The sequence below is a fragment of the Ranitomeya variabilis genome, chromosome 1, assembly GCF_051348905.1.
Source record: "Ranitomeya variabilis isolate aRanVar5 chromosome 1, aRanVar5.hap1, whole genome shotgun sequence".
Lineage (NCBI taxonomy): Eukaryota > Metazoa > Chordata > Amphibia > Anura > Dendrobatidae > Ranitomeya > Ranitomeya variabilis.
This window is the reverse complement of record NC_135232.1, coordinates 934,242,362-934,267,249: the sequence shown is the minus strand read 5'-3', so window position 1 is coordinate 934,267,249 and position 24,888 is coordinate 934,242,362.

Here is a 24,888-nt window from a genome sequence, read left to right as displayed (position 1 = left end):
TGAGTAGGACAAGGGTACAGATTAATCCTCAGAGACACATAGACTCAGAGACACATAGACGCATTCTTGGCTGGCTTTGGAAACTATTTTCTCAGAAATGCCACAAAATGTCATAGTAAAACACACCCCATTGCAATCACACATCCAGACTCTAATTAATATGGAACATAGTTCAGGCTGCATGAATGTGATGACAGGTTCCCTTCATAGATAACGCATGTTAAAACTGTTTAACTAGAACACACTTCAAAAATTAAGTCTTTATATTGCATTTTTATTTAAAAAAAAAACTTGATAGTTTTACTGTATTCTTGAAAATAAGTGTTCTGCTTATTTCTTTTAATGACATTTACCAGACATCTTACTTATGCCAAGATTTTAACATATATTAACATTTTATATCCATTATGCTTATTTATTGAGCAGCAGAGTCAATAAAACTAATTGCCCTGTTACTGTAAAAGTTCAAAACATTTGGTTTAAACTTAATCTTACAGCTTTAAGTGGTGTATAATAGGATCTCTCTGCTTGAACTGTTACATTTGTACTTCTGATCATTAAGAGCATCCACTTTTAACATAAGACTCCCTATTACATGCGCAGCAGTGACTTTTCTCATTTATTGAGCAATGTAATGTTTTAAAATGTACCAAAAAGACAGACACTTTGTGGAGATTCAATGGTAGAATGCAAAAAAAGGAAATATGATATAAAAAAACTCTTTCTCCATCAATTTCTCTCTATGCAGAGAGAAAGCGACAAAAAGAAAGTGAGACTGTACAAATGTTTTAGACAGCTGTGGATAAAATGCCACAAAGAAAGAATGCTTTCAAAATAGAAGTGTTAATACCTTGTGTTCTTTAAATTACAAAATGCAAAGTGTATAAATGAAAAATAAATCTGAATCAAAGTTTTTGTTTTTGAATTTGAGTCAAATTTCCTGAAATCCACAGGCCCCATCACATTCGAACAATATGCAATTTGTTCATGGGATTGGTCAATAATGACCGTCACTAATTTTCACATTGCAGTATATTCTATCCATCACAGACTGTTGCATGGGCTTACTCAACATACCTAGCAGCTATATGACAGTCTCTCACATTTCACTCTGGTATCCACTCCTACTCAATGCTTGCTAAGTAGTGTTGAGTGATACCTTCCGATATTCGGAAATATCGGGATCGGATTGTATCTGCCAATATCCAAAAAAGTTCGGATATCGCCGATACCGATACCGGAAACCAATGCAAGTCAATGGGACACAAGTATCGGAATGAAAATAAGCCCTTTCTTTTCTTGTACATCCTGTTCCGGAGGGGGGAAGAGTGTGGGCGATGCGATGGTGGAGACTGCATGTCTGTGCGGGCCTGCTGGGGGTCTGTGCGGCCTGCCGAGGGTCTGTGCGGGCCTGCTGGGGGACTGTGCAGCCTGCCGGGGGTCTGTATGGGCCTCTCAGGGGTCTGTGTGGCCTGCCGGGGGTCTGAGTGGCCTGTAGGGGGTCTGTATGGGCCTCTCGGGGGTCTTTGCAGCCAGCCAGGGGTCTGTACGGGCCTCTCGGGGGTCTGTGCAACCTGCCGGGGGGTTGTGCAGTCTGCCGGGGGTCTGTACGGGACTCTCAGGGGTCTGTGTGGCCTGCCGTGGGTCTGTGCGGCCTGCCAGGGGTCTTTGTGTTTGTGTGCAGGCATCGTCCAATGGGACAACAAGTCCCATCGGGCTATGCCTGCTACAATGGCAGTGATTGACACGTTAGCCAATGATGGGACAGTAGTAGTCCCATCATCCGGCTAATGTGTTGAATGTAAAAAAAGCCCAAAAAACTACATTCTACATACATACTACATACAACATACTACATACATACATACAACATGCTACATACATACTACATACATATAACATACATACATACAACATACTTCATACTACATACATACTATATGCAACATACTACATGCATACTACATACATAATACATACATACAACATACTACATACATAAAACATGCATACTGCATACATATATACAACATACTACATACATACCACATACATACAACATACTACATACATAGTACATACATACAACATACTGCATACATACTACATACATAGATCCAACATACATACAACATACCACACACATACAACATACATACAACATACTATATAATACATACATACATATAACATGCATACATACAACATACATACAACATACTACATACATACTACATACATACAACATGCATACAACATACTACATACATATTACATACATAATACATACAGTACAAACTGCATACATACAACATACATACATACATACTACATTCATACAACATACATACTACATACATACAACCTACATACTACATACCTACATACATACTACATACAATACATTCATATATTACATACAATACATGCATATAGACATACAGTACATATAACATAGAGTACATTCTCACCATCACTTGTCATTTTGATCCCCAAAGCCAGTGTCATCTGTAAAAAAGATTAAAATAACAAGCAAACAATATGTTAGGAGTCGAGTTTCCTCTGCTGCACAGGGGGAATCTCGATCCGTGTCTGCTGCGGTCTCCCATTCTGCATCGGCCGCAGTGGAGCCTGCTCAGCGGAGACGTCAGTCCCAGCGTCTCACCAAGACTGATACTGTGCAAAGGGTTACTGCTGCCTCTCCAGGCTCTGCTATTGTACCCTGCACTGATCTGCGGTGAGCAGGCTTTTCTGGGCTAAGTCCTGCTTTGCACACACTGAGCATGCCCAGGGTAAGATCTCTCAGTGGAGATCAAGGGTCACATGCTCAGGTACTGCAGCCAAATCTATTGGTCCTTCTAGGATGGTCCTGTAAGTGCGCAGGCTCTGTAGCAGCCTCTCACTGGTCCTTCTAGGAAGGTCCTGTACATGCTGCAGCTATTTAAGGCTCGCATGGCCACACGACAATGCGCTAGTATCTTCCTACGTTATGTGCTTTGCGCCAGTGTGGTCATGTGTTTGTATGTGTTCAGGGACCCGGCTGAAATAAGCCCCTAAAATGCTGGCACCTCCAGCGAGGAGATTGTGTTTGTGTGTATTCAGCGACCTGGCTGAAATAAGCCCCTAGAATGCTGGCACCTCCGGCGAGGAGTTTTGTGTGCATGCATGACCACTGACTGCTCTCATTTGGGTAGTTAGCCTGTGCCTCTGTGAAAGTCTAACAGGGCACAGAGCTTTGCTTTCTCAGCCGCTCTGTGAAGCTAACAGAGCTGGTTCATACCCCCATATAGTGCTGCCAATTACTTAGCAGCAGGTTCTTTCCTGCACGGTGGATCCCGGGTTGCGAACGCACCAATCCCATCTAATAAATATATTCGGTGCGTTCCGCCAACCCTAACAGTATACTAGCGCCAGGATCTGGCTAAGTAATGGCGGATGAACAGCGATTGCAGGGTTACATCCAGCTGCTGAAGGGACAGTTGGCATCTCTTGAGCGTGCAACCTCGGCGGTGGATGTTACCGTAATAGCTGTTCAGGCTGCTAGCGTAGCTGCAGCAGCTTTACCCACTGCCACCTCTGTTCCGACCTTACCTCACCTCCCATTGCCTGAGAGATACTCAGGGGACAGTAAGTCCTGTAGGAGTTTCGTGAGCCAGTGTGGTATACATCTCGAGCTCCTGGCTGCACGTTTTCCCACAGAGAGGGCAAAGTAATCTCTCTCTTGTCGGACAGGGCGTTGGAGTAGGCTACGCCGCTGTGGGAGCGCAACGATCATGTGGTGCAGAGTGTTCCTCGGTTTCTGGACACTCTGAAACAGGTCTTTGTAGGACCTCAAGTCACCCATGATACGGCGCTCCAACTGCTGGGTTTGACTCAGGGTTCAACCATGGTCAGCCATTTTGCGGTTCTCTTCCGGACATTAGCGTCTGAGTTGGAATGGCCAGATAAAACCCTCATTCCCGTATTTTGGAGGGGGCTGGCTGACCATGTGAAGGACGCTTTGGCTACTAGGGAGATTCTCGCCACACTGGAGGAGCTCATAGCTGTATCAACTTGCATAGACCTTCATTTTCACGAGCGAAGGTTGGAGCGAGCCCAGTGTAGGCAGAGGTTTCGGCTGGCTCCCACCTTCACCAGACCTCTGGAATCTCCAGTCCAGTCATCCGAGTCACATGAGGCCATAGAGGTGACACGAGCGGGATCCAAGTCCCAGTCCGCTCGTGCACATAAGGTCTGTCATGTTTGCCGGCAGTCAGGACATCTTGCCTCCAAGGGTCCTCAGTGGTCGGGGAAACATCAGCGTCTAGTGGCAGTTGGAGGAGGTACACTAGACATGGAGACGTTTGCCTCAAAGTTGTCCTTCAAGGGGACAATTACATTAGGCCCATCCACTCTTATGGTAGAGCTATGCGTGGACCCTGGGGCGGAGGGTAATTTTATGTCATCCGCTTTCGCCCAGCATCAAGCAATACCCCTGGTTATGCTCGCCAACCAGTAACCGTTCGAGTGGTAAATGGGTCGACACTACCCTCACAGATTACCCACCAAACCATTCCTATCACGCTTTCTGTGTCTCCATCACATCAGGAGATTATCTCCCTATTAGTCATTCCTGAGGGAATTGATAAGGTCCTGTTGGGGATACCATGGCTACGCTATCATTCTCCTCATATAGAGTGGTCCTCAGGGAGAATTTTGGGATGGAGTAAATCCTGCGAGGGTAGATGTCAGAGTGAGTGCGTTCAGGTTGCTACAACACAGGTACCCGCAGATCTTTCCTCTCTCCCCAAGCACTATTGGCCCTATGCAGACATGTTCTCCAAAAGGGCTGCGGAGACGCTTCCGCCTCACCACCCTATGACTGTCCTATTGACCTCTTGCCTGGTGCTGAGCCTCCCCGGGGTCGAGTCTATCCGTTATCTCTCCCGGAGATGGAGGCAATGTCTCAGTACATCCAAGATAATCTGGCAAGAGCATTCATCAGGAAGTCAGTGTCACCTGCAGGGGCTGGGTTCTTCTTCGTACAGAAGAAGACTGGAGACTTACGTCCATGCATAGATTACAGGGGTCTTAACGCTATCACCGTTAAGAACAAGTACCCATTACCCCTGATATCTGAGCTTTTTGATAGGCTACAGGGAGCAAGGGTATTTACAAAATTAGATCTGCGGGGTGCCTATAACCTGATTCGCATCCGTGAGGGGGACAAATGGAAGACGGCTTTTATCACCAGGGATGGGCACTATGAATACCTGGTGATGCCCTTCGGGCTCTGTAATGCTCCAGCCGTTTTCCAAAACTTTGTGAACAACATTTTCCGGGATATGCTCACCACCTCGGTCGTAGTCTATCTGGATGATATTCTCATCTACTCTCCAGATATTGACTCCCATCGGAGAGATGTTCGCAATGTCTTCGACCTCTTACGGGCAAACTCCTTCTACGCCAAGTTGGAGAAGTGTGTGCTTGAGCAGGATTCCTTGCCTTTCCTTGGTTATATCATCTCTGCCCAGGGTTTGGCTATGGATCCTGCCAAGCTACAGGCTGTGATGGACTGGCAGGAACCCCATTCACTTAAAGCAGTGCAGCGCTTTATGGGGTTCATTAATTACTATCGCCAGTTCATTCCACACTTCTCAACTTTGGTAGCTCCCTTGGTTGCCCTCACCAAGAAGGGAGCAAATCCCAAGTTGTGGTCAGAGGAGGTCTCCAAGGCCTTTCTCTCGATTAAGTCACACTTCGCAAGCGCTCCCATCCTACATTGCCCTGATGTAGATAAGCCATTTATCATGGAGGTGGATGCCTCATCCGTTGGTGCTGGAGCAGTCCTTTTCCAAAAGGATGCTCAAGGTCGGAAGCATCCTTGCTTCTTCTTCTCCAAGACCTTCACACCAGCGGAGAGGAATTATTTCATCGGGGACAGGGAGTTGCTAGCCATGAAGTTGGCTTTTTCAGAGTGGAGACACCTCTTGGAGGGAGCTCGCTTTCCCTTCCAAGTGTTCACTGACCACAAGAACTTGTTATTAGTGTTGAGCGATACCTTCCGATATGCATTGGTATCGGTATCGGATAGTATCGGCCGATACCGGCAAAATATCGGATCTCGCCGATACCGATATCCGATACCAAGGCATTTCAATGGGACGCAAAGTATCGGAATGGTTCCCAGGGTCTGAAGGAGAGGAAACTCTCCTTCAGGCCCTGGGATCCATATTCATGTGTAAAATAAAGAATTAAAATAAAAAATATGGATATACTCACCTCTCATGTGACCGCTCACGCGACCAATCACAAGCCGCGACGTCATCGAAGGCCCTTCACGCGCTCACTCTTAGGAACGGAGGCTCTCGGTTACATCAGTAAAGTCCAGGGGCCGCCGGAGAGGTGAGTATATCCATATTTTTTATTTTAATTCTTTATTTTACACATGAATATGGTTCCGATACCGATTCCCGATATCACAAAAGTATCGGAACTCGGTATCGGAATTCCGATACCGCAAGTATCGGCTGATACCCGATACTTGCGGTATCGGAATGCTCAACACTACTTGTTATATATATAGACGGCCCAGCGGCTGAATTCTCGCCAGGCTAGATGGTCCCTGTTCTTCTCCCGGTTCCATTTTACTCTTCATTTTCTCTCCGGGGAGAAGAACATTTGTGCCGACGCTCTCTTCCGCTCCATAGTGTCATCTGAGGAGGAGGAGGAGGAGCCTCGGCTGATTGTCCCTTCTGAGAGCCTGAGAACGGTGGCTCCGGTTTCGCTAGAGTCTGTGCCCCCGGGCAAGACTCTCGTACCAGCAAATTTGCGACCAGTGGTTCTCTCTTGGGCTCACTCGTCCAGAGTGGGTGGACATTTTGGGACCAAGAGGACATCTGAGCTTTTGGCCTGGATGTACTGGTGGCCGCATATGGCCCGTGACGTTGGGGACTATATTCGGGCGTGTGTCTCCTGTGCCCAGAATCGGTCTCCTCGGCAACGGCCTGCTGGGTTACTTTACCCCATGCCGGTGGCAGACAGGCCCTGGGAGATGGTCGGGATGGACTTCATGGTGGGCTTACCCAAGTCTCGTAGCTGCACCGTTATCTGGGTAGTCACCGATTATTTTTCTAAGATGGTGCATTTGGTGCCGCTTCCACGGTTACCTTCTGCTCGGGCCTTGGCGGCGTTGTTCATAAAACATATTTTCCGCTTACATGGAATGCCTGATAAAATTGTCAGCGACCGGGGTCCCCAGTTTGCATCTCAGTTTTGGAGAGAGCTCTGCCGTTTACTCAGCATAGAGCTGAATCTCTCCTCTGCATATCATCCCGAGACAAATGGGTTGGTAGAGAGAACCAACCAGACTCTGGTGACATACTTGCGACATTTTGTCTCTGCTAGGCAGGATGACTGGGCATCTTTGCTACCTTGGGCATAATTTGCCTTGAACAATGCCGTAGCCGATTCCACTGGTTAGACTCCTTTTCTCCTTAATTACGGCCAGCATCCGTGTGTCCCTCTGCCCATGCCCGTTTCATCCACTGATTCTAGGGTGGCAGACTGGGCGGTGGAGGCACGTGACATCTGGGACCACACACAGGATGCCATCCGGGCCTCCAAGGAGAGAATGAGGGTTTCGACTGATATACACCGGCGCCCCGCTCCGACCTTTGCTCCTGGCGACTTAGTGTGGCTCTCCACCCGTAACATCAGGCTGAGAGGTGAGTCCACTAAGCTTGTGCCTCGCTACATTGGCCCGTTCAAGGTTCTGGAACAGGTCAACCCTGTGGTCTACCGATACTTTTCGCATTTTCCTCTTAAAGCCCATTCATTTGTCCCGGTTTTCTGAGTCATCTACCGGGACATCAGGTTCATCCATGGATGAGTTTGAGGTGAATGCTATCGTGGGGTGCAAGGTGGTACGTGGCAAGAAATTTTATCTGGTGGACTGGAAGGGTCACGGTCCAGAGGATAGAACCTGGGAGCCTGTGGAGCACATTCGGGCTCCGTTGCTCATTGCAGCTTTTGAGTGTAGCGAGGCTCAAGGAGGGGGGCCCTAGGAGGGGGGTTATGTTAGGAGTCGAGTTCCTCTGCTGCACAGGGGGAATCTCGATCCGTGTCTGCTGCGGTCTACCATTCTGCATCGGCCACAGTGGAGCCTGCACAGCGGAGACGTCGGTCCCAGCGTCTCACTAAGACTTATACTGTGCAAAGGGTTGCTTCTGCCTCTCCAGGCTCTGCTATTGTACCCTGCACTGATCTGCGGCGAGCAGGCTTTTCTGGGACCAAGTACTGCTTTGCACACACTGAGAATGCCCAGGGTAAGATCTCTCAGTGGAGATCAAGGGTTACATGCTCAGGTACTGCAGCCAAATCTATTGGTCCTTCTAGGAAGGTCCTGTAGTTGTGCAGGCTCTGTAGCAGCCTCTCATTGGTCCTTCTAGGAAGGTCCTGTATGTGCTGCATCTATTTAAGGCTCGCATGGCTGCACGACCATGCGATAGTATCTTTCTAAGTTATGTGCTTTGCGCCAGTGTGGTCATGTGTTTGTATGTGTTCAGGGACCCGGCTGAAATAAGCCCCTAGAATGCTGGCACCTCCGGCGAGGAGTTTTGTGTGCATGCATGACCACTGACTGCTCTCATTTGGGTAGTTAGCCTGTGCCTCTGTGAAAGTCTAACAGGGCACAGAGCTTTGCTTTCTCGGCTGCTCTGTGAAGCTAAAAGAGCTGGTTCATACCGCCATATAGTGCCGCCAATTACTTAGCAGCAGGTTCTTTCCTGCACGGTGGATCCCGGGTTGCGAACGCACCAATCCCATCTAATAAATATATTCGGTGCGTTCCGCCAACCCTAACACAATATACTCCCTGATCCGCAGAAATCCACGAGTGTACCACGACGATCTCCAGTGGAGAACGGCAGCATCAGTTGATGCGACCGCTCTCTAGGGGCTCCAGGAATACAATGACCGGAGGAAGGTATCCTTCCACACTATATTCCTCCGCCGTTGTAAAAAATAGTCCCTACTATCACTTTTTGCATTGCTGTGTGAGAAATTTTCCCACGCAGCAATTGCCATAAAGCGAGACTTTGAACTATGGTAACCTCTCAGTGATGCACTGCAGGAGCCATTGTCTCCTGTCAGTGTGTCACTGAAGGTCCTATAGAGAAGTGACATCACCCGATGTCACTGTCCTATAGGGGAGATCTTCGTGGGACACTCATTATTAATTGGACTACGGTGGACAGGTAGAATACGGTTTATTATTTTATGTTTTTTGCAGGCTTTGAAGTATGGTAAGTATGGTTAAATGAAGAATATTAAAATACTTTTTTCCTAATGTGTGTGTGTTTTATTAACCATTTACTAGTATTGGATGAATAATGGATAGGCGTCTTATTGATTCCTCTCCATTATTAACCCGGCTTAATGTCACTTACAACAGCAAGATCTTACAGATGTGCCATTTCTGGGGGGGCTGCTGACTGATATTTGTAGCCAGGGGGGCCAATATCCATGGCCCCTCTCTAGGCTATGAATATCAGCCCGCAGCTGTCTGCGTAGCCTTTCTGGCTATAAAATATAGGGGGACCCCACGTCATTTTTGGGGGGGTCTCCCTATTTTAATAGCCAGTAAAGGCTATGCAGACAGCTGCGGGCTGATATTTATAGCAGGCTACAAATATTGGCCCCCAGCCGTCAGCTTTCCCCATCTGGTGCAGAAAATTGCGCGGGAACCCACACCATTTTTTTCCTTTTTTTTTTTTTAATTAAACGCTCATCAAGGCCTTTTTCACACTTGAGTCAGTACGGGTCCGTCGCTATGCGTCGGGCCGAAGTGCCGACGCACTTTGTGAAATTTGTGCACGATGTGGGGAGCGGATTCAGTTTTTCCATGCATCCACTTCCCATTCTGAAATCCGGGGAGGAGGGAGCGGAGTTTCGGCCGTGCATGCGTGGTAGAAAATGGTGGATGCGACGGACAAAAAAACATTCACTTGAACTTTTTTTGTGCCGAAGGTCCACCAAAACACAACGGATCCATTGCACGACGTACGCGACGTGTGGCCATCTGTCGCGATCCTTCGATAATACAAGTCTATGGGTAAAAAACGCATCCTGCGGGCACATTTGCAGGATCCGTTTTTTCTCATAGTTGTATCAGCGCCAGATTGCGCCTGATGGCCACATGTTTCATCCGTTTTTGCCAGATCCGTCAAAAGCTGTTTCTGCCGGACGGAAAACACATACAGAGGAATGGTTTTTCTGTCCAGCGAAAAAACGCACAGCGACGGATCTGGCAAAAAATGTCATTACCAATGTCATGAAGTACAATATGTCTCGAGAAAACAATGTCAGAATCGCTAAGATCTGTTCAAGCGTTCCAGAGTTATAACCTCATAAAGGGATAGTGGTCAGAATTGTAAAAATCGGCCCGGTTATTAACGTGCAAACCACCCTCGGGGCTTAAGGGGTTAAGGGTGTTTATGATTGACAATTTTTAAAGGCCTACCTCAAACATTCTTTTATAAATTAGTGCATGTGAATTGTCAGCCTAGGATACCCACTCAAAAATAATGGGAAAAAATGTTTTATGAGGCTCTCCATTGCGACTCTTCAAAGGGGTATTGGAGTGCCTCCTTCTAATTTTTGTAATCATTTGCACTTAGTGCATGCATTTTACCAGTGTAGGAGACCCACTCCTTAGTAATAAGAAAAAATTCTTTTATGTGGATCCATTTTTAAGTTGAGGGAAACATTAAACCAAAAGAGCCAATTGATTCTATTAGTATATGATCCAGTGCCTTGCTGTAGGCTGCCAGGTTGTCATCACATACGGAATTCTCACACTGCATACAGGATTTCACAGCCAGGACAGAATAGCTTGTACATTTAGTACAGAAGGTCTTGGTATCCTCCATATCATGCTGAGTAAGATGTGAAACACTTCACTATATTACTCAGCAGGGTTGAAATAACAGTCCTTGATGCTGCTACATTAAACTAATCCCTTTTTTCGGGGCTAATTCAAATATATTCTATTCTGATATAATAATACTTCGCTTGTCTGCAATTCGACTACAGTGAGGTGTTGCAATAGGTATAGTGTATGACAGGCATGTAGTCAGGGATTATTGCCTTATAAATTCTGAGCCTTGCTGTTGCCTTCTTCCATGGACCCATTGACCTATTCATGTTCTTTATCGTGATCTATACTCATAAATTTAAGAAATCTGTCAGTGTTACTTGTGTTCCTCTACAATATGTTACTGCCATATAGAAGAAGTACCCTACAATAATAATGCTCTTATCTGCAATTCATTTAGGGTGATATGGGCAGTAGTTATAGCACATGACTGGCATTCAGTCAGGAATTATTGCCTTAAAAATTCTAAGACTTCCTGATGCTGCTTTTTTCCATGGACTCCTTGACCAATTCATGTTTTTACTGTGTTTCTGCTCAGAAATTCATCTAAGCAGGCAGGTTTATTCACAGTTTCTCTGTAGCATCTATATGAAAGATGTAGTGGTGGGACACTTTAAGCTACAGGAACTGGAATCACCACTTTTAAACTCTCGACTACTTTGTTTCCATCTATTTCTTGGTTCTTCTTTAAGTACAGTATGTTTAGGGTCATTGGCTAGCTAGTAGACCTATGACCTAGGATGCAAACCCAGCTTTCAGACCCTGGGCACTACATTGCAACCCAAAGTCCTTTGGGAATCTTCACATTTCATGATGTCTTGCACACAGTTAAGGCACCCAGGGAAAGAGGGAGCAAAACAACACCTACATATCTTTGAACCGCCACCATATTTGACGGTAACTACTTGGTTCTTTTATTTTTAGACCTCATTCCATTTACAGTAAACAGTAGAATTATGTGTTTTACCCAAAAACTGCTACTAATACCTTTTGTTTTCCTTTAGCAAAGATAATCTTGCTATGCTTGCCCTATCAACTATGTAATAGTAGTAAAATGATTGTGATTAGTTTTAGCCTTATTACTTTAGTATATCCTGCAGTTTTCTATGGCACCACTTCAATAAATGTCACAATAAAGTCTTAGTTTTACAACCCTTTTAAACAAAATGTATAAAAAAAAACATATAGTTGCTTAATTAAAACAATCAAAGATAAAATAAATTAAACTATTACAAAAAATTACTGTGACACGGAAAGTAATTGAAAAGTAATTCATCTAACAGAACACATTCAGCTTATAATGTATTTACAGTAATTTCATGTAATATTTTAATGTGATTTGAAACAATTAATATTAATGCTTAGCAAAAGCACTGAGAACATTGTTATATATTTAAGATTTTTATACAGGAAAGACAAGTCATTTGCTCTAACGAATGCTTTAATTGGTGCACTTTATTAGAGAACAGTAGTACAGCATTTTTCATGAGACTACTCAATTTGTCGCATGTTAGCTATATCATGTCAGAGTGCAATAAATGTGCCACAGACAAGGGTTGCTGATAATTATTTCAGGAGTGCTGTAAGAGAACTTCACATATTTTAGTTATCATAAAATATTGAAAGAGAACAAGTTGAGTAGATAGATGAGCAAGTTAAAATGTCCAGGTATCCATGTATTGATTTAGCATTTGCTGAACTCTAATGAAAAGAGAATATATTTTTAATTAATCTTTTTTTCCTCCTTATTTTTTTGCCACTCTCTATATTCCAGTATGAATCTTTATTGAATATAACTGGTGGCTGAGGGTTCTTCATTACACATTCATTTTATGTGTACATTTTGGCAATGATATTGCATTTTAATATTTTCACAGTGTAAAGAAATGTACTCGCACAAAATAATATTTATTTTAGAATAAAATATTTTTTTTTATTTTCAATTTCTGGGCAAAGTCGTTTGACCCATCTAAAACCTTAATTAATAAAAGATACATTACACACAAGTTGCTATCTTCCTCAACCCTTACTTTCCTCTAAACACAGCTATACAAAAAATTGTGCAGTAACTATGCACCCCTTAATGTTGAGATTTTGAGATGTCATTGCTGCCACAGAAGCTGTGTTCTAGACATCAGCAGCAGGCAGCAAGACTGTGATGAGAGAAGGTAACCAATCCTTTACTCCAAAACTTTTTAGATCACTGTTAACAGCAAAAAAAAGTCATCTAAGGAAAAGGGAGCTTCTTAACTCAACAGTTGAATTCACAATGTGTTTGCAGTATCTGTTTATGATTAGAACAGCTCTCGGGACATACCGTATATACTCGAGTATAAGCCGACCCGAGTATAAGCCGACCCCCCTAATTTTGCTACAAAAAACTGGGAAAACTTATTCACTCAAGTATAAGCCTAGGGTGGAAAATGCAGCAGCTACCGGTAAATGTAAAAAAAAAAAACATGCACTAACAGACATCAGTAGGTTGTGGGTTTGAATATTCATATTGAATCAGGAGCCCCATATAATGCTCCATACAGTTCATTATGGCCCCATAAGATGCTCCATACAAAATAGGCCCCATATAATGCTCCATATAGTTCATTATGGCCCCATATGATGCTCCATACAGAATAGGCCCTATATAATGCCCCATACAGTTCATTATGGCCCCATAAGATGCTCCATATACAAATATGCCCCATATAATGCTCCATTCAGTTCTTTATGGCCCCATAGATGCCCCATATAATGCTCCATGCAGTTCTTTATGGCCCCATAAATGCCCCATATAATGCTCCATGCAGTTCTTTATGGCTGCATAGATGCTCCATGCAGTTCTTTACGGCCCCATAGATGCCCCATATAATGCTCCATGCAGTTCTTTATGGCTCCATAGATGCCCCATATAATGCTCCATGCAGTTCTTTATGGCCCCATAAATGTCCCATATAATGCTCCATGCAGTTCTTTATGGCTCCATAGATGCTCCATATAATGCTCCATGCAGTTCTTTACGGCCCCATAGATGCCCCATATAATACTCCATGCAGTTATGGCCCCATAGATGCCCCATATAATGCTCCATGCAGTTATGGCCCCATAGATGCTCCATATAATGCTCCATGCAGTTCTTTATGGCCCCATAGATGCCCCATATAATGCTCCATGCAGTTATGGCCCCATAGATGCCCCATATAATGCTCCATGCAGTTATGTCCCCATAGATGCTCCATATAATGCTCCATGCAGTTCTTTATGGCCCCATAGATGCCCTATATAATGCCCCATATAATGCTCCATGCAGTTATGTCCCCATAGATGCTCCATATAATGCTCCATGCAGTTCTTTATGGCCCCATGGATGCCCTATATAATGCCTCATATAATGCTCCATGCAGTTATGGCCCCATTGATGCCCTATATAATGCTCCATGCAGATATGGCCCCATAGATGCCCCATATAATGCTCCATGCAGTTCTTTATGGCAACATAGATGCCCCATATAATGCTCCATGCAGTTCATTATGGCCCCATAGTAGCTCCATATAGCATTGTGCCACATGTAATGCTGCTGCTGTTGCTGCACTAAAAAAAATGACATACTCACCTCTCGTCGCTGCCCGCTGCTCCTCAGCATCCCGTCTCTCCACATTGACTGCTCAGGCAGAGGGCGGTGCGCACAGTAATACATCATCGCGCCCTCTGACTTGAACAGTCACTGCAGAGGATGCAGAAGATGAGGCGGCGGTGGAACATGGAAAGATGAATATGACATACTCACCTGCTCCCGGTGCTCCTGACGCGGTCCCTGCATGTCCCACGGTCTCCGGGAGCAGCAGCTTGTTCCTGTAGTGAGCGGTCACGTGGCACTGCTCATTACAGTAATGAATATGCGGCTTCACCCCTATGGGAGTGGAGTCCATATTCATAACTTTAATGAGCGGAACCAGTGACCGCTGAACAGGGGAAGAAGCTACCCGAAGACCGTGGGACATGTGGGGACCGCGCCAGAAGCACTGGGAGCAGGTGAGTATTTGACAGGCCTCGCTCCCCCTCACCCGCCGACCCCCCGCCTTCCATGACTCGAGTATAAGCTGAGAGGGGCACTTTCAGCCCAGTTTTTGGGGCTGAAAATCTCAGCTTATACTCGAGCATATACGTTAAATCAATAGTATCTATAGGACTCATTTTACCAATATAAGATGAAAGAACTGTTTAGCGTACTTATTTTTTTTGCATAGGATTGCCCAGTTTGCTTTTCTATTACATACAGAGACATCAAATAGAAAAACATATACTGTGTGATTTACCCATTCTGTTTTAATATAGCAGGCAACGGATGAAAGATACTGAAATTATTAGATAGATTGATATGTTTGCGCATTGACATATTAGTTTGAATGCTTAATATATCATCTTTACATGTGATGTCATTTATATGTTCAACAATTCTTTCAGTGACTAAAGTGTAATTTTGCTCATGTGTGTATCTAAAAATTAATTACTCCACAAATGTCAATTCCTGAATTTAAACTTTTTTACCCACATCTCAAGTGTGCTTGCTCTTTGCAGGTTTGGCCTATTGTATGTTTTTTTTTTCCCTCTGACTGTTTCGGCTTTCCTAGGAATATTACCATCCATTGATGAATATATCAGTCATGAGCACGACTTTTGGCAAAGTCGGGTTTCATGAAACCCGACCCGATCCCAGCATGGGATCGGCCATGCGGTACACGATCTTCGCGCCAAGGTCGCGTTTCCTATGGCGCTTTAAGTGCAAGCAGAGTGTGGGCAGCGTGATGACATAGGTCCTGGTCCCCACCATCTTAGAGAAGGGCATGGCAGTGATTGGCTTGCTTTCTGCGGCGTCACAGGGGCTATAAAGGGGCATTCCCGCCGACCGCCATGTTACTGCTGCTGATCTGAGCAAAGGGAGAGGTTGCTGCGGCTTCGTCAGAAGCAGGGATAGCGTTAGGCAGGGTAAATTAACCCCCAAACCGCTTGTGCTGTAGCAATTTCCACTGTCCAACACCACCTTTTCTTTTTGGGACAGTGGAGGCTCGATTTCTGTGCAACAGCTCTGTAGGTTATAAGGCTCCCTGATAGCTGCGTTGCTGTGTGTACGCCGCTATGCAAACCAACTGCTTTTTTCAAAGCACAAATCCTGTTGCTCCTTCCTTTCTGCACAGCTATCTTGTTTGTTTGTCCACACTGTTGACTTTTGTGTGCAGCAGTCCTTGTTATTGCTGCCTGACATACTTTTCTGAGATAACTGTAGGGAGATAGTAATTGTAGTACAGTCCCTTTTTTTTTTTTTTTGTTATATCTCTTCAAGCCACTTTTTGCCACAGAAAATATACTCTAATACAGTGGCCCTGATTTATTCCCAATTCTCCCAGAAAAAAAAATAAAAGTGGGAGATTAAGATTGTCAAATCTGCATCAGTGCCAGTCCTGTGTGTGGCATCTGTCTTTGTTTTTCTGCCACAGAAAACCTACTGTCTAAAGGCCCCGTCTCACTAAGCGATTTACCAACGATCACGACCAGCGATACGACCTGGCCGTGATCGTTGGTAAGTCGCTGTGTGGTCGCTGGGGAGCTGTCACACAGACCGCTCTCTCCAGCGACCAACGATCAGGGGAACGACTTCGGCATCGTTGAAACTGTCTTCAACGATGCCGAAGTCCCCCTGCAGCACCCAGGTAACCAGGGTAAACATCGGGTAACCAGGGTAAACATCGGGTTACTAAGCGCAGGGCCGCGCTTAGTAACCCGATGTTTACCCTGGTTACCAAAAAAAACAAACAGTACATACTCGCCTTTCGGTGTCCAGGTCCCTTGCCGTCTGCTTCCTGCTCTCACTGAGTGCGGCCGTACACTGAGAGCAGAGCGCAGCGGTGACGTCACTGCTGTGCTCTCACTTCTCACTGTACGGCCGGCAGTCAGTGAGAGCAGGAAGCAGACGGCAAGGGACCTGACGGACATCAGAAGGCGAGTATGTACTGTTTGTTTTTTTTTACATTTACGCTGGTAACCAGGGTAAACATCGGGTTACTAAGCACGGCCCTGCGCTTAGTAACCCGATGTTTACCCTGGTTACCAGTGAAGACATCGCTGGATCGGTGTCACACACACCGATTCAGCGATGTCAGCGGGGCCTCAACGACCAAAAAAAGGTCCAGGCCATTCCGACACGACCAGCGATCTCACAGCAGGGGCCTGATCGCTGGTACGTGTCACACATAACGAGATCGCTATGGAGGTCGCTGTTGCGTCACAAAACTTGTGACTCAGCAGCGATCTCGCTAGCGATCTCGCTATGTGAGACGGGGCCTTAACAGTGGGCCTGATTTCTTCACAATTCTCCCAGAAAAAAAAGTAAAAGTGGCAGATTAAGATTGGCAAATCTGCATTAGTGCCAGTCCTGTGTGTGGCATCTTTTTTTGTTTTTCTGCCACAGAAAACCTACTGTGTAACAGTGGGCCTGATTTCTTCACAATTCTCCCAGAAAAAAAAATAAAAGTGGGAGATTAAGATTGGCAAATCTGCATTAGTGCCAGTCCTGTGTGTGGCATCTTTTTTTTTTTTCTGCCACAGAAAACCTACTGTATAACAGTGGGCCTGATTTCTTCACAATTCTCCCAGAAAAAAAAGTAAAAGTGGGAGATTAAGATTGGCAAATCTGCATTAGTGCCAGTCCTGTGTGTGGCATCTTTTTTTGTTTTTTTCTGCCACAGAAAACCTACTGTATAACAGTGGGCCTGATTTCTTCACAATTCTCCCAGAAAAAAAAGTAAAAGTGGGAGATTAAGATTGGCAAATCTGCATTAGTGCCAGTCCTGTGTGTGGCATCTTTTTTTGTTTTTTCTGCCACAGAAAACCTACTGTATAACAGTGGGCCTGATTTCTTCACAATTCTCCCAGAAAAAAAATAAAAGTGGCAGATTAAGATTGGCAAATCTGCATTAGTGCCAGTCCTGTGTGTGGCATCTTTTTTTTTTTCTGGCACAGAAAACCTACTGTATAACAGTGGGCCTGATTTCTTCACAATTCTCCCAGAAAAAAAGTAAAAGTGGGAGATTAAGATTGGCAAATCTGCATTAGTGCCAGTCCTGTGTGTGGCATCTTTTTTTTGTTTTTTTCTGCCACAGAAAACCTACTGTGTAACAGTGGGCCTGATTTCTTCACAATTCTCCCAGAAAAAAAAATAAAAGTGGGAGATTAAGATTGGCAAATCTGCATTAGTGCCAGTCCTGTGTGTGGCATCTTTTTTTTTTCTGGCACAGAAAACCTACTGTATAACAGTGGACCTGATTTCTTCACAATTCTCCCAGAAAAAAAAATAAAAGTGGGAGATTAAGATTGCAAATCTGCATTAGTGCCAGTCCTGTGTGTGGCATCTGTCTTTGTTTTTCTGCCACAGAAAACCTACTGTATAACAGTGGGCCAGATTAAATCACTTGTCTCACATATCCCCCCCAAAAAATTAAAATAATGGGAGAATAATCTTGCCAAACCTGTGCATCTGTGCGAGTGTTGTCTGTGGTATCTGTCAGTCATTTTGTGCCACAGGAACTATACCGTGATATAGTGGGCCTGATTCAATCCCTTGTCTCCCATATCAAAAAAAGAGGGACATTTCTATTGCCAGTGTGTGCATCTGTGTCAGTCCGGCTAGTGCCATATCTGCCAGCCTCTTTCTGCTAATCAAACTGTGCTGTGTAATAAAGTGGGCCTGATTTTCCCCTGCATTCTCCCACACATAAAGAGGGACATTTCTATTGCCAGTGTTTTTATCTGCGTCACTCCTGTTAGTGCCTTATCTGCCAGCCTCTTTCTGCCAATCAAACAGTGTAGTGTAATACAGTGGGCCTGATTTTTCCCTGCATTCTCCCACACATAAAGAGGGACATTTTTATTGCCAGTGTGTTTATCTGGGTCACTCCTGTTAGTGCCATATCTGCCAGCCTCTTTCTGCCAATCAAACAGTGTAGTGTAATGCAGTGGGCCTGATTTTGCACTACATTCTCCCACACAAAAAAAGTTACATTTCTATTGCCAGTGTGTGCATCTGCGTCAGTCCTGTCAGTGTCATATCTGCCAGCCTCTTTCTGCCAATCAAACTGTCTAGTGTTATACAGTGGGCCTGATTTTTCACTGCATTCTCCCACACATAAAGAGGGACATTTCTATTGCCAGTGTTTTTATCTGCGTCACTCCTGTTAGTGCCATATCTGCCAGCCTCTTTCTGCCAATCAAACAGTGTAGTGTAATACAGTGGGCCTGATTTTTCCCTGCATTCTCCCACACATAAAGAGGGACATTTCTATTGCCAGTGTTTTTATCTGCGTCACTCCTGTTAGTGCCGTATCTGCCAGCCTCTTTCTGCCAATCAAACAGTGTAGTGTAATACAGTGGGCCTGATTTTTCACTGCATTCTCCCACACATAAAGAGGGATATTTCTATTGCCAGTGTTTTTATCTGCGTCACTCCTGTTAGTGCCATATCTGCCAGCCTCTTTCTGCTAATCAAACTGTGTTGTGTAATACAGTGGGCCTGATTTTTCCCTGGATTCTCCCACACATAAAGAGGGACATTTCTATTGCCAGTGTGTACATCTGCGTCAGTCCGGTTAGTGCCATATCTGCCAGTCTCTTTCTGCCAATCAAACTGTCTACTGTAATACAGTGGGCATGATTTTTCCCTGCATTCTCCCACACATAAAGAGGGACATTTTTATTGCCAGTGTGTTTATCTGGGTCACTCCTGTTAGTGCCATATCTGCCAGCCTCTTTCTGCCAATCAAACAGTGTAGTGTAATACAGTGGGCCTGATTTTTCACTGCATTCTCCCACACAAAAAAAGGGACATTTCTATTGCCAGTGTGTGCATCTGCGGCAGTCCTGTCAGTGTCATATCTGCCAGCCTCTTTCTGCCAATCAAACAGTATAGTGTAATACATTGGGCCTGATTTTTCACTGCATACTCCCACACATAAAGAGGGACATTTCTATTGCCAGTGTTTTTATCTGCGTCACTCCTGTTAGTGCCATATCTGCCAGCCTCTTTCTGCCAATCAAACAGTGTAGTGTAATACAGTGGGCCTGATTTTTCACTGCATTCTCCCACACAAAAAAGTTACATTTCTATTGCCAGTGTGTGCATCTGCGTCAGTCCTGGCAGTGTCATATCTGCCAGCCTCTTTCTGCCAATCAAACTGTTTAGTGTTATACAGTGGGCCTGATTTTTCCCTGCATTCTCCCACACATAAAAAAGGGAGATTTACATTCACAACAAGTTCACGCACACCTTGTACCTGGTTTTACAGGACCACATAACGGTTGTTAGTTTGGTAACATTTTTCCAAGAATGAGGAAGTCTGATGGAAGAGGTCGTGGCCGTGGGTGTTCATTGCCAGCTGGTAATGCTGGTAGTGGTGGTGGTCGTGGAGCATCAGGTGGTCATGGGAAAAGCAATATAGCCCCTAAGTCTTGAGTTGTTGAGCCAGCGTCATCGTCTGGCTACACAAGGCCTCGAAGGCTCCCTTTTCTGGGAGTAGGAAAACCGCTTTTGAAGCCGGAGCAGCAAGAACAAGTATTGGCTTTCATTGCTGACTCTGCCTCTAGCTCTTTCGCCTCCTCCTCGGAAAGTGCCAAATGTCAGAGCAGTGCATCATCAGTGGATGTTCCCGGTCAGGAACAAGTCGCTTCCTTGTGTCCTTCTCCCAGAACAACAGTGAAGGATGCATCAGGCGACACAACTGTTTACTCCATGGAGCTCTTTACACATACCGTGCCTGGGTTAGAAAGGGAAATTGTTAACAGGCCATGCCCATTACAAGATGAATCGGACATGGAGTGCACAGATGCACAGCCACAGCCAGATCATTATGCTGTTCCTTTGACTCAGATCAGAACATTGCCCTCGCAGTGTACTGATCCAGAATCTGACCCCGATGAGACTATGGAGCCCCGTCATGAACGCTATAGCACCGGCTTACACGGTGACCCAGAGGAAGGTGCACAGGACATAGAAGAGGAGGTCATAGATGACCCAGTTGTTGACCCCGATAGGCAGCCATTGGGGGAACAGGGTGCAGGTGGCAGTAGCTCTGAAGCGGAGGAGGAGGAGCCACAGTCATCAACATCGCAACAGGTTCTATCTGGCAGGCCCGTATCTGGCCAAAAACGTGTGGCAAAACCAAAACCAGTTGTAGGACAGCGTGGCCGTCCGGTTAAAGTAGCTCAGTGTGCAATGCATGAAAAGGTATCCAATAGTAGGAAGAGTGCAGTCTGGCATTTTTTTAACCAAGATCCCAATGATCAGTGCAAAGTCATCTGTAAGAAATGCTCAAGGACCTTCAGCAGAGGTCAAAATGTTAAAAATCTAAATACAAGTTGTATGCGTAGACATTTAACCACCATGCACTTGCAAGCCTGGACAAACTACCAAACGTAGGGTTGAGCGACTTTCATTTTTTTAAGATCGAGTAGGGTTTTGGGAAACCCGATTTTGTCCAGAGTCGAGTCGAGTGCAGTCGGCCGATTATCGCTAAAAGTCGGGGATCGGCCGAAACACGAAACCCAATGCAAGTCAATGGGGAAGCATAGTCGGCAGTGAGTGGAGGCCAGGAAAACACCTACAGTGCCCATTTTAATGCCAAAAACATCCATTCTTGTTTCTGAAGCTTGCCAATCTTAATTAACTGTATAATAATAGTTGGGCATAGGGAATTGGGGGAAAGTTGTGGGGGGAGTAGGGCTGGCTCAAGTTTTTCGTGGGCCCAGGAAATGCGGACTATGTCACGGCGGTGTTGCAGGGAAAGGTAAGTATTTAAAAGTTGCAAGTGCTGTGATCCTGAGCAAGCAGGAGGGGGCCCACTCGTTCGCATTGCCACTGGCACAGGGCCCCTCAAAGTACGGCGGTGTGTTTGCATGGCGGGGGCGCCTCCCACCAGCAGCGACACTTTTGCGTACTCTGAGGGGCCCTGTGCCAGTGACGTCGCCAACGAGTATGCCCCCCCACCTGATGAAGGAACCTGCACTTTCATCTGCACCTTCCTCTTTGTCCCTGTGTAAGGTGGTATAACATGCGGGAAGGGGAACCTTACTTTCAGCAGGGACAGATTCTGGCTGTGTAGAGTACAAGGGGAATGTAGTGGTCTAGGTCAATGTACCAGCAGACTCATTTAGCAGTGGCTGGGCAATGGGCAGGATGAGGAGGAAACAGATATAGGGCCAAAGAATAAAGTAGGCTACATGCAGTTCAAAATTGGTAACAGGACTAAACAGGCGGCATTGCTTTGTTCAGTGGAGTAGCAAACCCAAGAGCAGCAGACACTGTTTCAAGGGCCTAACCACACTAGTAGGCCAAATGCAGTTTAATATCTGATAGTATAGGGCGAAAGCCAGAATGTGGAAGCTCAGCTTTGTTCAGTTGAGGACAACACCAGGGAGGGGCAGACACCTTTAGTAGGCCGGAAAAGCCTATTGCATTTTTTAAAATGGTAATTTGGAGCAGAAGGTTGAAGCTCAGCTTTATTTAGTTGAGGGCAACACCAGGGAGGGGCAGAAGCCGTTAGTAGGCCCTAACCACCATTTTTTTTTTTAAAACCACTTAATGAGAGCCGGAAGGTTGAAGCTCAGCTTTATTTAGTTGAGGACAACACCAGGCAGGGGCACACAGACAGACACCTTTAGTAGGCCGGAAAAGCCTATTGCATTTTTCAAAATGGTAATTTGGAGCAGAAGGTTGAAGCTCAGCTTTATTTAGTTGAGGGCAACACCAGGCAGGGGCACACAGACAGACACCTTTAGTAGGCTGGAAAAGCCTATTGCATTTTTCAAAATGGTAATTTGGAGCAGAAGGTTGAAGCTCAGCTTTATTTAGTTGAGGGCAACACCAGGCAGGGGCACACAGACAGACACCTTTAGTAGGCCGGAAAAGCCTATTGCATTTTTCAAAATGGTAATTTGGAGCAGAAGGTTGAAGCTCAGCTTTATTTAGTTGAGGGCAACACCAGGGAGGGGCAGAAGCCGTTAGTAGGCCCTAACCACCATTTTTTTTTTTTAAAACCACTTAATGAGAGCCGGAAGGTTGAAGCTCAGCTTTATTTAGTTGAGGGCAACACCAGGCAGGGGCACACAGACAGACACCTTTAGTAGGCCGGAAAAGCCTATTGCATTTTTTAAAATGGTAATTTGGAGCAGAAGGTTGAAGCTCAGCTTTATTTAGTTGAGGACAACACCAGGCAGGGGCACACAGACAGACACCTTTAGTAGGCCGGAAAAGCCTATTGCATTTTTCAAAATGGTAATTTGGAGCAGAAGGTTGAAGCTCAGCTTTATTTAGTTGAGGGCAACACCAGGGAGGGGCAGAAGCCGTTAGTAGGCCCTAACCAAAGTTGAAGGCCAAATGCAGTTTAATTTCTGATACTATAGGCCGAAAGCCAGAAGGTGGAAGCTCCGATTTAGACAGTGGAGGACAATTTGAATTAGGGACTGCAGACAGACTTAGTAGGCTGTCCCCTGTGGACCATGCATCCACCACATTAACCCATTGCGCCGTAATGGACACGTAATCTTCCGTGGCCATGCCTACAGGTCCATGCGTCTGTTGTCAGGTGCACCTTTGTACTCACAGATTGCCAGAGTGCATGGACAATGCGGTCTTCTACATGCTGGTGGAGGGTTGGGATGGCTTTTCTCGCAAAAGAAGTGTCGACTGGTTAGCTTGTAGCGTGGTACAGCGTAGTCCATCATGGCCTTATTAATAGTAAATAAAATATATAACTAGGCTCTATGAACTTTTAAATAGGTTCCAGGGGTACACGGGCAGCATTGGTGTGGTCAGTGGAGGAGTATTGCAAGTAGGGGCTGCAGACAGGCTATCAAAGGCCTAAAATAACAAACAGTAGGCAGTCATGGCAGTTTTACATCGGTTACATGGATACACAGGCAGGCACTCCAGGCAGCATTGTGGTCAGTGGAGGAGTATTGCAAGTAGGGGCCGCAGACAGGCTATCAAAGGCCTAAAATAACAAACAATAGGCTCATGGCAGTTTTACAGCGGTTACATGGATACACGGGCAGGCAACTTGGTGGTGGTGAGTGGAGGAGTATTTAAAGTAGGGACCGCAGACAGGCTATCAAAGGCCTAAAATAACAAACAATAGGCTCATGGCAGTTTTACAGCGGTTACATGGATACACGGGCAGGCAGCTTGGTGGTCAGTGGAGGAGTATTTAAAGTAGGGACCGCAGACAGGCTTCAAAGGCCTAACATAAGAAAATGGGCTGGCTGTAGGCACTTTATAATTGGTTCCAGGGGTACACGGGCAGCAGTGGTCTGGTCAGTGGAGGACTACTGGAAGGAGGGACCGCAGACAGGCTTCAAAGGCCTAAAATAACAAACAATAGGCTCATGGCAGCTTTACAGCGGTTACATGGATACACAGGCAGCTTGGTGGTGAGTGGAGGAGTAGTGCAAGGAGTGTCTGTCCCAGTACTCCCAAAATATAAATAGATGTTAATGTCTCGCAAAACAACCACAACAAAAAAAAAGGTGGCATACTTAGGTACAGGGGTGGGCTCATCTACTGAGTTTCTGACATAGTAATTTGGCAGTAACTATTTAATGGTGCCAATATAGGACACAGACACAGACTACTTTAAGTTGCATCATAGATGTCTACAAATTTGTATTGTCAGTGCCAGACATTGAATGATGTCAGCGAATAGACTAAAGATTGGTGGAGCTGTGCGACATAATTTTGGACGTGGTAGAGCACATTTTGAGCTGGGGTAGGGGGGAACTCTCTTGAGGCCGGCGGGACCGCCCCAGGGCCCCTCATGTTACAACGGTGTGTCTGACGTTGGGTGCGCACCACCACCGCCAGAGACACTACATTGTACTATGAGGGACCCAGTAGCAATGCCGTCAACCAAAAGCGAGCACACCCACCTCTTCAGAC